Raw genomic sequence first — 16,970 nt, forward strand, 5'->3', positions numbered from 1 at the left:
TCCCTCCCCAGCTTTCCTGTAGCCCCCTTCAGGAACTGGAAGGCCACTGTAAGGTCTCCCTGGAGCCTTCTCTTCCCCAGGCTGAACAACCCCAATTCCCTCGGCCTTTCTTCATAGGAGAGGTGCTCCAGCCCTCTGATCATCCTCATGGCCTCCTCTGGACTCACTCTAATACTTCCACGTCCTTCTTGTGCTGGGGGCCCCAGAGCTGAACGCAGGCTCCAGGTGGGGTCTCACAAGGGCAGAGCAGGGAGGGACAATCACCTCCCTCGCCCTGCTGGCCATGCTGCTTTTGATGCAGCCCAGGATACGTCTGGCTTTCTGGGCCACAAGTGCATATTGCTAGCTCCTGTTTAGCTTCTCATCAACCACCACCCCCAGGTCCTTCTCCTCAGGGCTGCTCTCAGTCCATTCTCCACCCAGCCTGTGTTTGTGCTTGGGACTGCCCCAGCCCAGAACCACATCTCTCTCGTTTCTACTAGTTTTATCACTCAGGCATTTAGTCAGGTGCTTTTACTGACTGCATTTCCCCATTTTAATATGGGGAAAGTGAGGAGAGGATTCCAGGGGATCTTTGTTTGTTGCTGTATGATATTTACCTACTTAAAAGGGAGGTAAAAAAACACACACACACCAAAAGAAAGAAACAAACAAACAAAAAAAAAAAAAAACAACCAACCAAATATATGAGTGCTATTCTGTGACTTGCTGGCGTCTGACTGCAAGCAAACTCCTGTTAACTTAGAAGGTAGACAGAAACAATACAGAAAAATCATTTTCATTGACACTTTATAATGTTCTAAGGAATTTTCCATTATAGTCTTAGGGAACCTGTTTTTTGGGGTGGAGGGAGGTGCACTTCAGTTTCTCGTTCTGAGACAGCGAATTTCTGAAGTAGCCTAGAGGTGAGGTGAGGCTGTTGCCACAGCAATTCGGCTGTCAGCTTTTTTGCTGTTGTGGCTGTTAGGCTGTTCACTCTATTTTCAAAGTCATTGGCAGCCAGATCCAGCTGCCTAAACGTAGGCATCGAGTGCTATTTGAAATGTTATTGCACATCGAAGACATCCATTCAAGGAACTGGCACAGATGAGGCAGCACCTATGGGGCACTTGCTCCTTTCTGGCCCAGCAGCTGGTTTCTGGACACCTCAGGACAGTGTCAGCCTACCCTGGGGCATGTCACTTTGCGCTTGCACATGCGTTTATGCAATTGAATCCTATCCTGGCAGTCAGCCATCATGAAATGAAATCCAATGAGAAGCACCACCTTATCTATTGAAATAAATAAAGCCTCTAGAATTAACACGATTTCTGAATTGGCCAGTATGTTCAACAAGTTACTATGGCTGAAAGAGAGGGCAAGACCAATACGTATGTATATGCATGCCTCCTCCTACCCTCTGACACCAGAATGTGATTGTACATGCAGAACGTGATTGCATATGCATCGGCTTGTTCTTTTGGAAGACTATAGAAAGGCCTTTGATAAAATTACATAAGTCATGGGAAAGAAGTAAGAAGAGCTACATTTTTAATTAGGAAAACATTTACAAGCTGGGAAGGAACACAGTAGGTTGTGTTTTGGACAACAAGAAGAATTTTCTTACATCTGATGTATTTTTAGAACTTCTTAATAGCCTGTGTTACAAGGGTGACATTCTTGCGCTGAATCTGAAAGTGTTAAGTAGCCTCAGCCCTTGTTTAGCCTGAAGTGGAGCTGGGGGCATTGTACTAATGTAAGTGCCGAACTTTCTCTGCTAATTCCTGGGCAGGAGCTCTGTAATCCTCTGGGAAGATGTTTTGACAGTCCGTTTCATTGCTGAAAGCTGTGCTGAAAGGAATTTCCTGCCTTAGATTTCAGAGGTCCATTGGAATTGCTCGCTTTGTTGGGTAGGCTGATTCCCCAGCAGGCAGGAGGGAGATGGCTACGGCAGGGCAAGGCTTGCTCCATGAAATTTGGCCTCACTGTGGCTTCCAAGAAAAAGAAAGGAAATTGGTCACTTCTTTCTTCAGGCTCAGAAGTCAGCAGCTTGAGATCTGATAGTCTCGCTCTGGATTTTTCAACCTTCTCCCTTTCCCTCCTATTTTTATTATGCCGTCTGTATAATTTAAATAGAACAAAGGTGAACAAAAATTTGCTATCAGCTTTTTGGAGGACATATTTCTCAAGACCTCACAAGCATCACACTGTCATTTGCCAAAAAATTAACATAAGATAAAATGAAATTCTGATATATGGCTGGAAGAAGTCCAAGTGAGTGCAATGTGTAAATAATCAGCAGGCTTTCAGCTTCTGCCCTTTAGTAAAGGTGTTTCCTTTGCTCAAAAAGATCTTTATTGTTTGAATATCTCATGCCATTCTTTTGATCACCAAATTCTCTGCTCCCCATAACTTCTTCATTTTTCAAGCAAAATAGAAAAAAGTGTGTTTTGCCAAGACATGCTGGTTTTAATCTTAGAATTTTATAGGACTTCATATTAATTAGGCTCACGGTATTCTGTGTTTATTTTAAATCTTATATTCATGAAAAATGGCAAAGAAAATTAGAGGTGACAAGAATCAAGTCTTCTTTTGACAGACGAAATTCAAACCCAACTAAATAAAATCATTTAGGAATTTCTTTTTTTTTCTTTTTTTTTCTTTTTTTTTTTGTCTTTAAATTGAGGCAATGAGCAGACAACGAAGTCTTACACAATTTCAACTGGGTAAATCTAGCTACAGATTTATTTTAAGCTCATAACTCTATTACTGATGAATCTTTAATAGGTTTATCTTCACAATAATTTTGCAAATGCTGGAATTGCTGCTGTTTCTACTTAGAGAGAATACAGGCACATTGGTTACATTAAGTCTTGAAAGAACCCTAAAATCTAGAAGCGCCCAGATTTTTATGTACAGCTAGGTTCCTGCCTGAGTTCTTAAAGATAAAGTTGAATTATTTATAAAAAACACAACTCTATGATATTTCTGGAAATAGAACAATGTCTCTGAATTCACTTTGTCACGAGTTAGTTAATTCTTCCACCCAAAGCACAACAATGCTGTGAATTAATTCTTTTACTTTAGCAGTGAATGGAATATCACAGAATAAAGCTTTTCCTGGTTTGGGGGACATATTATTGCCAATCTGAGGAGGAAAACCTCTCCTCCCAACCAGCCACTGTCTCTGGTTCGCAAGCTGAGTCTTGCTTGACTACAACTGAACTCTGATCTCTTGTCGTATCTATCTCCTGGCAGATGATGAGCCCTAGCAAATTAGCCAACTGCAATCTCTTCTTGTTCAGTCAATGCCTGTACAGCCAGATACCAGCCACGGGAGCAAAGAGGTATGATTTATACAGGGCTTTGTTGTAGCTTGCAGGTACTGTGTATTAACAGGTTTTGAGTCAACACTGCGAGCCTCTGTTTGCTTATGTTAAAATGCTTGCTTTAGATGCTGAGAACAGAGATTAGCAAAATAAGAGGTTTCAGATGGTTTGGGGGAGTCTTCTGTTTCTGAGGTTGCCTTTTCCTTCACTTCTTTTTAGAAGAACTTAATTAAGCTTTAATATTCTGGATACATTTTTTAAAGTGTAGTCTATGTTTATATTATTTGTCTAATAGTATTTGTATGAAGTGGCCGCCACCTGCATTTAATTTATCCCGTGACATGTCTTTCCTGCCTTGATCTAAAATTCTTCAGAACACAGAAGAAATTACTATTTTCTGCTTGGACTTTCCTGGCTAGCTCCAGTTTGATTGTTGTGGGCCTCTGAGAGCCTAAACAGATAGCATACACTCAGCACACGGGTTTTTAACTAATTGCTAACGTTCCTAGAGCACTTTGAAGAGAAAAAGTATGGTACATGTGTTAATTATTATTAAGAACCTAGCTTTGAACATCATGCTCTGATATGAGAAATGTTAGTGAGTCCTCACCAAATCATAGCATTATAAATGTATTTCATTAAGAGATCATTAAGACATTAAAAGACATCATTATTAATCTATACATGATCTAAGCTTGGCAAACCTTTGTAATCCAGACTCATTATATTAGCGTGAGTGCCTTTCCGGCCAAAAAAGTGCTGAGATTTTGCATGGTAGCGTTTCAATTTATCAACAATATTACAGATGAAATAAAAACTCTGATTTTTGGAAAATCTCCCTTTCTAGTCCCATTACTTTTTCCTGGGCTTGATATAGTGCAGTTGTTGTTTCTGGCATTAATGCCTTTCAGGTTCAGCATCGCACACATTATTTGAGTTGAGTAGTCTTATACATGAAGTGCAAAAGATCTTCAGCAGGCTCTATCCAGGGGTTGCTTGGATATGCATCAGTTGATTTTGTGGGAGAAAAAGAAAAATCCCTCTGGTAAATAAGAGTTATACCTGTTCTTTGATAATATGTTTTAGAGAAACTGTTAATTTTTCTAAATTACTAATTGTGATGTGTAACACAATGGATAGACTGTTGAAAATCACTGTGATGAACTTTCAAAATGAAAAATCCTCAGAGAAATCTACAAGAAAAATCCCCCCAAAACAGTAGGCTGCCTTCTCAGTTCTCTGCAAGCTTTTATTTGTCATTTATAAGTGCTCAGTCATTTCTTGATCTCAGTTAGAGATTTTCTGCTTTGAAAACTGAAAATGTGGCCAGCCGATGACATGTGGAGAAGAATCCCAATTTTCTTCTTATTCTGAATTACTGTAAAACACATTAAATTAAAGGAATTATTTTCTTAAAATATGAAAGCAATTTTGCAAAACAAATTTGGATTCTTCCAAATGCGACCACAAAATTTCTGGGGTAATTTAATGGGTTGTAAGAAAGCATTATTAAATTAAAAAAAAAGTAAAATCAGTATAAGAGAAAATATGTCAGTTTAATATAAAGACTAGGATGCACAAAAACATTTTCCATGTAATTGCACTGTATAGTAATGGTTCTGTGCAGTCATCATCATGTCAATGTTCTTGTTTATGAATTCAAAGTATTTCACTAAAATTGTCTGTTCTAGTTAGTACATTTACTTTGTTGTTAAATTCATTTTATTCAGAAGAGTGCCGAAGATTTTTTCGAGTCCTACACTTGCAGACTCTCAGTTACTAGGTCATTTGATGTCATCACTTAATACACTGAAGGACCAAAATGCATAGATAAGCGGAGCTGGATTTTGCAAAGCTTCTAATTGTCTAGTTGTAGATATCTAGCAAAAATCTAGTGTTATTGACACTGACTTCCTTTAAGATTTTTGTAACAAGATACTGGTTAATTTGCTGGCTCAGAAAATACTTTCTTTCCAGTTATGGAAATGAATGCTTAGCATTAGATGAGCTGCCAAGTCAGCACTCCTGATGGGATTCAGATGCAGATTCAGGTGCTGGCATCTAGATTTAGATACCTACAGTATGAGTATCTACATGATCTAGGTAAGTAAACAAAATTAAGAAGTTTGATCATTTGTCCACACTTCAGCGTCTTCTGCCACTTGAGACACCTTTGGGCGTTGGAGGTACCTCACACAGGTGTGACACAGGTCTGTGGGAGCTCCTTGGCTTCCTGGGAAGATTCCAGCAGATCTCCGCTGGCTGTAATAGGAACTTAAACATCTAGCTTGCTTTACATGGTAGACATGTAAGCTGTCTGCATCTGAATCCTGTTATGAGGGCTCTGCTCAGTGGCTAATATGTTGTATGTATTGGTATTTGAGGTGCTGTAGGATGTTAGAGACATCTACATTAGGCTGACTGGTGAGACACAGAAATCCTACTTCACCTAAAACTACAGCAGCTTCTGTATGTCCAGTTGAATCCAGCCCCTTCTATTTATAATAAAGATGCATTTTGTTCTCATCAAAGCACTTCCAGTTTCCGGATAAAGGCACAGAGCCTTTCTGCAAAACCTGAGCACAGCGTGGAAGGTTGCTTCTAAGTGAGTGGTGAACAGCTTTGCATACAGAGAAAACGTTTGTGGTCCTCAGGGTAGCATGCCATGAGGACTGAGGCAGCTCCACTGGCAGCTGTGGGATTTCACTGTTTCTCCAGTACGATAACATCCATCAGCCACAGAATTTGGCATCTGTGCTGAAGTTTTGCAATATAAAAAAATATCCACTAGAGGCTCTAGTGGTACCAACCAAGAGAGTTTTGAGTCCTATTTGCAAAGGTGACAGAGCACTCTTAAGTTAAGGGTTTTGTCTTTGTTACACAGTGCGGTGTTAGAGATTCTTGAGCTGTTTCCAAATAAGCTGGCAGCCTGTACAGCACTGCACTTTTGAAAAATGATACCCTTGGTCTTGTGACTCTAGCCAGACACATTTTGACAAATATTTTTGAGTAAGAAAAAGTTAACAACTAAAAAAGATAAATATGTACTGTAAAATGTTATGCTAGAACTTTAGTGATACCTACCAAACAAATACTGGGAAATTGATTAGTATTTTTATTTTGTTTTCTTGTTTGTGAAGGATCTTAAGCACATGATGCAAATATGATCAAAATCATATCCTTTTTATTATTAAGAACTATTTTATGATCCAATGTTAAGGTGTTCTACCAAAAATGGGAAGCACATAAGAAGACTTGCTCAATCTAAGTAAGTTGAATACTCAAGACCAGTTATGACTGCACTTTCTGGTTGCCACAGACTGACTTTTTGACCCATTTATTCCAATCAGATCAACTGAGTCACAGTTACAGAGCACACTCTCAGGTTGAGCATCAGATAGGAGACTAATATACTGCAGATTACATTAATCTTTCTTGTTATCTCTTCCTCTCTGCCTGTTCTTTCACATTTTTTGTGGTTTTGAGTCTGTGTTTGTTTTCACTGTTCCATAACAAAGATTATCTTTACAGGACAAAAACTATAATTGCATATACATATATTTCTTATATTATTTACTTATGACTGATCCTTGAACTTTTAGTTTCTTTGCTGTGGCATATATAAAGAATATATATATATATAAAGAAAGTAAAGAATAATTTTTAAAAACTCTCCTGATTTATAAGCATTTATCACCCAGAACAAAGCTCAAGAGCACTTAGCCATGATATTAAACATCTAGTCACGGTTGAATGCAGACTTCCTTAGTCAGCACTCAGATTTTAATATCTTAAGACCCCATGCAACCAGTGGAGTACTGACCATTTCTTTTGTACAAAGTTGCAGTTATTTGCCTAACGAACAGTATAGTTGAAGGCGCTGGAATGTTATTTCGTAGTCTAAGAAAGTATGTTAACCACCAAGCTCTCTGGAAGCTTAAGCGAGAAGGAAGAAGTAAGATGGTCCACACCTTACCTCTGCTGGTGAGGCTAGAACATTGTGCACCTATGAATGAGAAAGTTACAGTGGCAGGGAGGAAAGGAGGCAGAGAAAGCTTGACTTTGCAGTTCACTCACTATTTGCTGCTAAGGAGTACAGAAACTGGTTTTATGTTATCCAGAGGCTGTCTAATATAAAACATAGTCCCAGGGGCAGCGGCTAACACCCCAGCAGGATGCTCTTTTCTCATTGCTATTGGGCTTCCTGTCAACCTCTTTTGCAAAAGCTGCTTTAATTTATAAGCTGACTAAATGTTCTATTGCTGCAGCTTTGGGCAGACAGTTTTCCACATCCTAGTTGAGTGCTTCAACATCAGTAATGAAGAGTCAGAATCACCAGCTCAGTGCCTAAGTTGGCAGAGACCTCTGGGGATTGCCTTGTCCAGAGGCTCTGCTCAAAGTACCGTCAGTTAGGTTCAGTTGCACAGGGTTTGTGTCCAGCTGCATTTTGAATACTTCCAAGGATGGAGACTCCATAAGTTTTCTGGGCAGTCTGTTCCCATGTTTGACCACCCTCTTTTCTTTTTTTTTTTTTAATAGAATGTCTTGTATTTCAATTTCTTGCTTAATGCTTCTTATCTTGTGAGATGAGAGTGACACTGAGAAGAGTCTGGATCCATCTTTTTTACTCTGTTTTTTACTCCCTTCTTTTCCCCCTTATTAACTTTTTGAGCTAATAAATATAGTAAGCTTTTAGTACTGTAAACAGTACAGCACACTGTTAGATACTGAACTTAATAAGTTATTTGTAACTCTGTTCAAAGACAAATATCTTTTCAAAATGGCACAGCCAAAATCTTGAGAAAAATCTTATAAAAATGTCATACCTTGTCCAAAAAGTGAGTAGAAAAAGATGAAGAAACCTAGAGTGGACAATGCCACTGAGGATACCGTAGTACTGATAGACTCCATCTATGTGTTCTAATGTCGTGTCATGCAACTAAGCTGGACTGTTTAATGGCTTGTTAAGAGCAGTGATATTTGTCAGATTTACATGGTACAAAAATGTTTTGTATCTACAAACCACCATTCTCAGTTCCTTCTGAAGACAAAGTAAAGCCTGAGGATCTAGAAACGATTTACTGAATTTCCACTTGGTTAAATAGACTCTTTGATGCAAAAAACATTAAAGAGTACAGAAGAAATCTATGGAAGAATTTTCCAATAGATATGGAATAAACATTTGGAAGAAATTTCCAATAAAATCTGATGACACCAAACTGAAAAGTGTTGATAGGGCAGGGAGAATTGGAAGTCATACAAGAAAGAAAATGGTTAACTTGCTTGGAACGCTATGCAGCTCTACTTATGTTTTTAACTAAAATGAGCACAATCTGACAAAAAGATGAGACGGTGATCAGTTATAGGAACATCTAAAAAGATTGTTCAGAAAAAAGCATGTTTTCTATCTTTAGCTGTATCATGAGAGTGACCTGCAAGGAGAGAAGAAAGCTAATTAAAATAAAGGACAACTGGATTTAAACAAGTCATGACTAAATTCAGGTTACGCATTAGAAAGAGACTCATGGCTTTTGCAAGAGTCAGAAATACAGAGCAGCCTTCAAGGCTGCAGTTAGTTGGGGCAAATAAACTTGCTCCTTCTGTTATGGATTTTGAAAAGTTTATGGAAGTAATTTATGATATGCAGCTTGTGTCAACAAGTAGTTGGATGGGGCTGCGCAGGTTGTTCTTCTAGACCTGAAGTCTCAAAAGGTGTAAACTCATGGCATACGACACAAAAATGGTCTTCAGTATTATTCAGTAATAAATGGCCATTTAATTTCTAGAGGATAAGTTATGAATAATAAATAACAATCCTGAATTCAGAGAAATAGTCAGAAGAGTCTTGCAAAATTAGGAAAAACTTAATCGATATCATCCCTTGAATGTCTAGTATCACTCAAGACCCTACAGACTTTAATTCTGACAGAGACTAAGGATGTAAAGGTAACTGTGATTAATATGGTCCCCAATTTAATTGCATAATTGCATTTAAAACTAAAAGTAGAAAAATCCATTTAAAAACTGAAATAAAGCTATTATTATGCAGTATATAAAGCTTTTTTTTTTTTTTTTCAATATGACACTGCTATTTCTCATCCTCTCATGGTGTCATCTGAAAGCATAATAACCATATTCTGTCTTCTTTTATCTAGGTCGTTAATGAAATTATAAAATGTGGTGCTACCCATGTGCTTAAAATTAATTGGGCACATAAATGATTGCAGGATGGATTCCTTTGTGGTGCATCAGTCTCAGAGGTTTTGGCAATTTTATGCTTTTTAAAGCAATTGAAGCACTTTTTTTTTTTTTTTTTAATAAAGCCATAACTTGCAAAACAGGCTTTTTAAACATTTCTGATATTCCCTTGTTCTGACCCATTTGAAAGACTATATAAATCTTATCTGCAAAGTTTGGAATTTCCCATTAATAATAATGAAGAAAGAGAAAAGAACAATAAATTGTTCAAGAAGAGCCTGGAATTTTTCACTGCGAGTTATCCAATAGAGTAGAGAACTGAACAAAGATATAAACATCAAACAAATGAAATTTTGATTGTCATTTATGAGGAGAAAACATCTGTAATGGATATAACGAGCAATCTTGAATCTTAATATTCAGACTTTAATGAGTAAACAGATATTTCACCATCTTGTAAAACAATAGTATTATGAGCTCAATCTGGTTAGAACTACTCTGGTGCTTAAAGACAGGCTTAAGTGTCTTTCTGGATCAGGCCAGAATGGTCAGCACTCTGCCAGATTAATTCTTGGAAGAGTTTGCAAAAAAAATAGTGAGAAAACTTCTTGTGTATAGCAAGAAATCCAAAACAGTGACCAAACTTAATCTGTATTAACGATAGGGCAAGCCGAGTTCTTGAAGAGAATGATTTGAGGTACAAGCATCAAAGAAAAGATTTTTGCCCTGTTTGCTGTTGTTGTTTTTGTTTTTAATGGCAAAATATTTGTCCTCTGTGGCACCTGAATGGATTCCAAACCAAAGGAAGATTCCAAAACGTTTTTGCATAAAATGCCACTCCCAGTCTTGAAAACCCACTTCCACTTGCACAAGTGGCCAAGTGAGCTCACTTGTGGTTGGATATCTGGGAAATACTAATGTAAAGAAAATCATCACTTTCTCTCCTAAAACAGTGTGAAAAGTGGTGAGATTCACAGAAATATCACTAGGTATATGGAACCTGCTCAAAACTGAAAGAACACTGAAACAACTTGCCTGACTTTCTGTCTTGGTAATTTATCTTTATAAGAAGGAAGAATTTTCATGTATTATTCATATTGCAACATTCTCAAGAAAATGCTTAACAGGCTCCTTCTAATTGCCATCTTTGTGTGACATCCTCCTTCCCTTCTTCCCACAGAACAGGAATAATTGCCAGTTCTGTGTTATTACACGATGATGATATCCTTCACACATCAGCTACCAGTTATCATTGAATTAGTCTTTGTTCTTTATTTATTATCCAGCCACTCAGAAAAATGCTAACTTCTCTTGGCTCTACTGGGTCTGGCTGGGACGGAGTGAACTTCCACCACAGCAGCCCATGTGGTGCTGTGCTTCGGATTTGTGGCTGAAACAGTGTTGATAACGCAACAGTAGTTTGGCTGTTGTTGACTAGTGCTTGCCCAGCTCAAGGCTTTCTTCCTCTCCATACCTCCCCCAGTAAGTAAGCTGGGGCAGGCAGGAGGGTGGGGGGGACACAGCCAGGAGATCTGACCTAAGGGATGTCCCATGCCACCTGACATCATGCTCAGCGGTAAAAAGCTTGGAGAAACAAATAGGAAAGGAGGACATTTGGAGTTAAGGTGTTTGTCTTCCCAAGTAATTATTACACATGTGCTGAAGCCCTGCTTCCTAGGTAGTGGTTGGACATCTGCCCACCAATGGGAAATAGTGAATTCCTTATTTTGCTTTGCCTGTGCGTGCAGCTTTTTCTTTCCCTATTAAACTGTCATTATCTCAGTCCACAAGTCTTCTCGCCTTCCTTTTACTTTTTCCCCATCCCATGGGAGATGTGAGTGAGCAAGTGGGTGGGTGTGTGGCTGCTGGCCAGGGTCAACCCACTACACTGGATAATTAAGTACTCAAATTAAGTAGGAACCCTTTATTGTATAATCTTGGAAATTTATCAATTAGATTGATCCTAAAAATATAATTCACCATACAGTGCATAAAATCCTAAATTTCTTGGTTCATTTTAACATAGCTTTGTTCTGTAATGTTTAAATTTCTTGCATGTTTCCAACTCTGTAGGAGAAGGTTATGTTGGCAAAATCACAGCAATTTTACAAGCTCCAGTCTCAGTCACGTATTTCATGTTTTCAGAGTTCTTTCACTACCTACAGTACATCTGAAGACCCTGTCAGTTTGTATCCAATTTTACACATGTTTTTGCACTCTCTGGGTAGACTTTGGCCTATTTTACAAGAAAAATTAGATGATCTTGCCTTTGAAGTCTGGTAGCACTGCTACAGAAATCAGTTATTAAAAGAAAGGAGGCAGAGTGCCTGCCATAATGGGGTTTCAGTCCACACATAGATCTCTTTGACATTACCAGAAAGTAAATAATCCTGATAATGTGAACAATTGGCTCAGGGCAGTCTTTAAAGCTGATCTAGGCTGGCCAAAGCAGAGATGGTGAACTCAGTGAATTGCACGTATCCTGTATTGCCCTGTATTTACTCAGCTCTGAATATTGCAGTGATTACTTGTGAGGTCAATGAATATCAAGGCACATAGGTAGATAAGTTTCTGTTACTTAATTAGTGTAACCTATATGAGCTTGAAGAAAATTTCCATTGAGAAGCCAAAAATAATAGAAAAGTCTATAATTCCATGACTTCCTTGATTTTGGTGGTTACCAGAAAAAAAAAAAATATTAGTAATTTCTTGCACAGTATTGTATAAGGCACTGAAATTATTAGCTTGGTTAAATACAGAAATAGACTACTCTAGCTCTGACAGTTCAGTTGCTGCAGGCAACCACTGGTAATCAAGAAAACAATGACAATAAATCTTCATGAACAAAGACATAATTCTGACCCCAATGGACTCACTAATTTATGAATGTTAAATAATTTAAATATTTTAAATATGGTGAGACTTAAGTTTAAGAGTAGCATAAGCAAATCTTTCTTTTGGCAACCAGCTCTGGATCAAACACAACCCTTACTATTTATTCTTTGAACTAGAATTTTGTGATGCAACTAAACATAACAGAGTGCCTTGTCATATTATGAGCTGCCAGCCTTCTTATCATAGTTTGACATATGTATGGAGCTTGTTAGATGAATGGTTCAAAAGTTCTGGAACTTTTATCTTACTTTTTCTACTATTATTGGCTGTATACCCCACTGAAACTTCCATGAGAGTTCATTTCCATCATTCTGTAATAAAAATAATATGCCTTTTAATGATGGTTGACATGTTAGGTTTGCATAACCAAAGAATTAGTCCAGCCTACCAGCTAAAAAGGGGCTGCAGACCCTGAAGACCAGCGGCACTTACTTGACCAAAACTACTGACATTGATCCTCCTTCATTTGAGGGTTAGAATTGAGCTTTAAATTCAGAAACATATTTCAGATTCATAGCTGTGGTAGTTTTATCCAGCTGGGCAGCCAAGGTCCACCATAACCCCTCCCATTCCACCTCCTCAAAGAGAAAGGGGGAGAAAATATGACGAAAAGGGCTCACAGGTTGAGATAAGGACAGGGAGATCATTCAACAATTATTGTCACAGGCAAAACAGATTCAGCATAGGGAGATTAAAGAAATTTATTACCTATTACTAACAAGCTAGAGAAGTGAGAAACAAAGAAAAACTAAAACCACCTCCCTACACCCTCTTCTACCTACTCCCCCTGAGTGGCACAGGAGAACGGAGGAATGGTGGCTACGGTCAGTCCCTGACGCTTTGTCTCCGCTGCTCCCTCACGGTCCCTCCCTGCCCCTGCTCCCCGTGGGGTCCCTCCCACGGGATGCCGTCCTTCCCGAACTGAGCCTGGGGGGGCTGCCCACAGGCAGCAGCTCTTCAAGAACTGCTCCCACACGGCTCCGTACCACGGGGTCCATCCCCCAGGAGCAAACTGCTCCAGCACGGGGCCCCCACGGGCGGCAGCTCCCCCCAGACCCCCTGCTCCTGCGTGGGCTCCTCTCCACGGGCTGCAGCTCCGGCCCGGGGCCTGCTCCTGCGGGGGCTCTCCATGGGCCGCAGCCTCCTCCAGGCCACATCCACCTGCTCCACCGGGGGCTCCTCCACGGGCTGCAGCGTGGAGATCTGCTCCATGTGGGACCCGTGGGCTGCAGGGGGACAGCCTGCTCCACCAGGGGCCTCTCCTCAGGCCGCAGGGGAACTGCTGCTGCGTGCCTGGAGCACCTCCTGCCCTCCTTCTGCACTGACCTTGGGGGTTGCAGGGCTGGTTCTCTCACATTTTGTCACTCCTCTCTCCCAGCTGCAGTTGTACAGCATTTTTTTTCCGTTTCTTAAATCTTCTCTCACAGAGATGCAAACAACATTGCTTATTGACTCAGTTCTGGCCAGCGGCAGGTCCCTTTGGAGCCAGCTGAAACGCCCTTATCTAACATGGGGCAGCTTCTGGGCTCTTCTCACAGAAGCCACCTCCACTACCAGAACCTTGCCATGTACACCCACTACAATAGCCTAAACTAAATGTGTCAATATTTATGCGTATGCATGTGAGCTGGGTGTCTAAGCTTCCCTGATAGTGATGATGTAGGTTCATACCATGGGGTACAACTGAACAGTTGTTCAGTTGCTTAAGCACAGTGTCTGTGCCTACAAGATCTGAGCAGCAAGCAATGTTCAAGACCCACCTGGAGACCAGATAAAGCACCACCATAAGACATATCGCATAGCACAGGACTCCTTCATATTTTTTTTTAATGAAAAGATTATTTAGTACAAAAGGAATTGTTGTGGCCATGCCATCCAAAAGAAGTGTCTAAGACTCCCTCTCCATTTTATATAGGATATATATATATATATATTATTTTTTTTTTTTTTTTAAGGTGACATTTAATTATATATTGGTATTTTGTAACAACTTCTCCCATTACTGTTACATTTGCCCAGTGCCTTCTGGATTTGGCTTCTTCAGCAAAAATATGACTTTCCATTGCAGCAGCAAGTGGGTGGGTTGCTTTGGATTACCTTTTGAATGCTGACACAATCTATTTGGTGTTCCTCATTATATGCTTGTTAACAACCATAATGGACATAATCATAGTATGTCTGTATTCTAAGGTACCTGTAATATACAAGACTAAAGTTAAAGAAACAAGACTGTGTGGCTGTTCAGTTTAGTTACTACACCTCTAGGTAGTTCATCTATAGAAATTCAGCAAAATGTAACACTGGAAAATATGGCATACTGCTTATTATGCAAAGCTTTAGTGTTTTTCTAAACAAGAAAAAAATGTTATTTTAATAATTTCACTTTCTAACTCCACAAGTATTGATAGTACCTCCTTACCTTCTTCTCATCAAGTAATCTGTGAGTATTCGTAAGCATCTTGAAACCTAAGACCCACTAACTACAGTGTGCATCTTTGCAGAGGAATATAATCTCGTTATGCATAAATCAGTAGTACCGTAAGACTTTTTTTTTTTTTTTTTTTTTTTTTTCACAGCTGTGAGAGGAGATTTGGAGCCCAAGTATAGAAGTAGAGAAGCTCTCAGCTGTTTGTAGCATGTCTAGAAGCAGCCAAGCTCAGAAACAAACATTTCTGAGCAGGAAAAAGTAGTAATGACTGTTTGCTACAGATTATGCTTTTTACTTTGCAGGTATCTATAGCATATTACTTCTTACCTTGTTAAACTGTACTTTGTGAAAATTCTGCTCTGAGTCATTGATTTAGCCTAATATACTTCATATCCTTCTGAAGTTCTGCAGCTTCCTTGAAGGAGAAAGAATATTTACCTGCCTCAGAAAAAAAAAGGTTATGAAGCAGATCTTCATGGCCACTGTGTGCTTATTAAAATATCTATCTTTTGACATAGATGTTACAGAGTTATCTGAAATGGCAAAATACAAAAATATTTAAGGAAGCCATAGATCCTTCCAACTGATTGCTGGGGCATCCTGACCGCAAATCTGGAACTGCAAGAAACAAGTCATAAACCTCTGAACCTTGGAATTAAGAAATCTGGCACAAAAAGGCAGAGCCTATCACCCACAGTTAAAAGTCGTGCCTTTTTCACAATTGTATATGCAGAAGCAAAACACTTTTTGTTGAATAAACAGTGCTTACCTCAAGCAAAAACAAGTGATGCTATTGGGAAAGTGTGAAGAACAATGAGGAATAAAATGGAGAAAACTGGATGAAAATGTGGAAAAGAAGTACATGAGAAACAACCAGATTCTTTGACCAGCAGGCTTCATTTCATTTGTTGCCTTATTCCACACTGTCTAATGCCAATTTGTGAGGTAAAATTGAGAGTAAGATACAATGGAGAGCCTCAGCAAAAAAGACGTAAAAGAAAAAGGAGAATAAAAGAAACTAGACAAAAATGAACATAAAGAAAAATAAATTGGAATATATAATGCTAATAGGAAAGGACAAAAAGTAGGAAACAGGTAAGGGGGAAAAATCACATAGGATTGTACAAAAGGGTAAGGAAGATAGTAGAAAGTAAAGAGAAACTGCAAGAGGAAAAGAAATAATGAGAAATTGGGCGGGTTTTAATGTTCTGGGTTGTGAGTTAAATGCATATAGCAAAAAGTAGGTAAGGTAGCATTAAAAAGGAAATGGAATATCTGAATACAGAAGAGTAAAGAATAATTGAGCAAAAGTACTATAATTAGAACTTGCTTAAAGGCCCATAAGTAGGAGTCAGTTGAATAGACAAACATAACAAATTGCCAGAATATCTGAGTGGGACTGCTCTTGCTAAGTGTCAGTCCCTTCTGATGGTGCAGTCATCCTTGCTCCCACCTGTGAAGTGTAACTTGGAAAATGAAGTTTCAGAAATACCCCATTGCAATTATTACTCATTACTAGTGGCTTTATCTGAATCATTTTCCCATGCATTGCCACACTGATAAGATAGACAGGTTTAAGTAAGCCTGATAGATAGTCTTCTGTCTCTGATGTTCTCTGTGCCTATGCAGAGAGAAGCTGCTTTGGAGAAGACTAACAAAAAGGGAAAAAATGTGCTAGTGACTGTATTCACTGCATATACTTTCTTAGTAAATTCCTATGAAAGAAAGAAAATAGGGATAGGATAGACCTGAGATTGATGTTGGGGCCTTTCTCAGCTTTTTTCTGCTAAAAATAAGATAAAAATAAAAAATGGAGTAGCAATTAATATCAGACAGCATTAGGCAAATGGTAAAACAGATAAGTAGGTAGAAAGAGCGAAAACCAATTCTAGTGTGAAAAGTAATTCCTCTGAACAGGAAATCCTGTGGAGAGAAATACCATTGTTCATAAATTGTTTCTCTTTCTGGGCTAATTAAAAAGCATTTTTTGTAGAGCAGTCAGGCCTTGGCTGGCTGGGATACAAAATCCAGTCATGTGAGGTTTGATGAATTAAAGTCACAGTTTTTCTTGTCTATTTGGCTTGCAAAATTTTCCCCATGTTTCTTTTATTAAAAAAAAAAAAAAAAGCTTTCTTTTTGTA

General features: G+C 38.9%; 1 long non-coding RNA gene across 1 annotated transcript in view; it reads left to right on the forward strand.

The window, feature by feature from the left end:
* The first annotated feature begins 3,278 nt into the window (after nt 1–3,278).
* The window catches only part of LOC308192196, a 56,134-nt gene continuing 42,442 nt past the window's right edge, over nt 3,279–16,970 (forward strand). Inside the window, exon 1 of the long non-coding RNA XR_013948640.1 lies at nt 3,279–3,326. This is a non-coding gene — a long non-coding RNA (uncharacterized lncRNA). The remainder of the gene's footprint in view (nt 3,327–16,970) is intronic.

This window comes from Anser brachyrhynchus (assembly GCF_964034855.1).
Source record: "Anser brachyrhynchus genome assembly, chromosome: 3".
NCBI lineage: Eukaryota > Metazoa > Chordata > Aves > Anseriformes > Anatidae > Anser > Anser brachyrhynchus.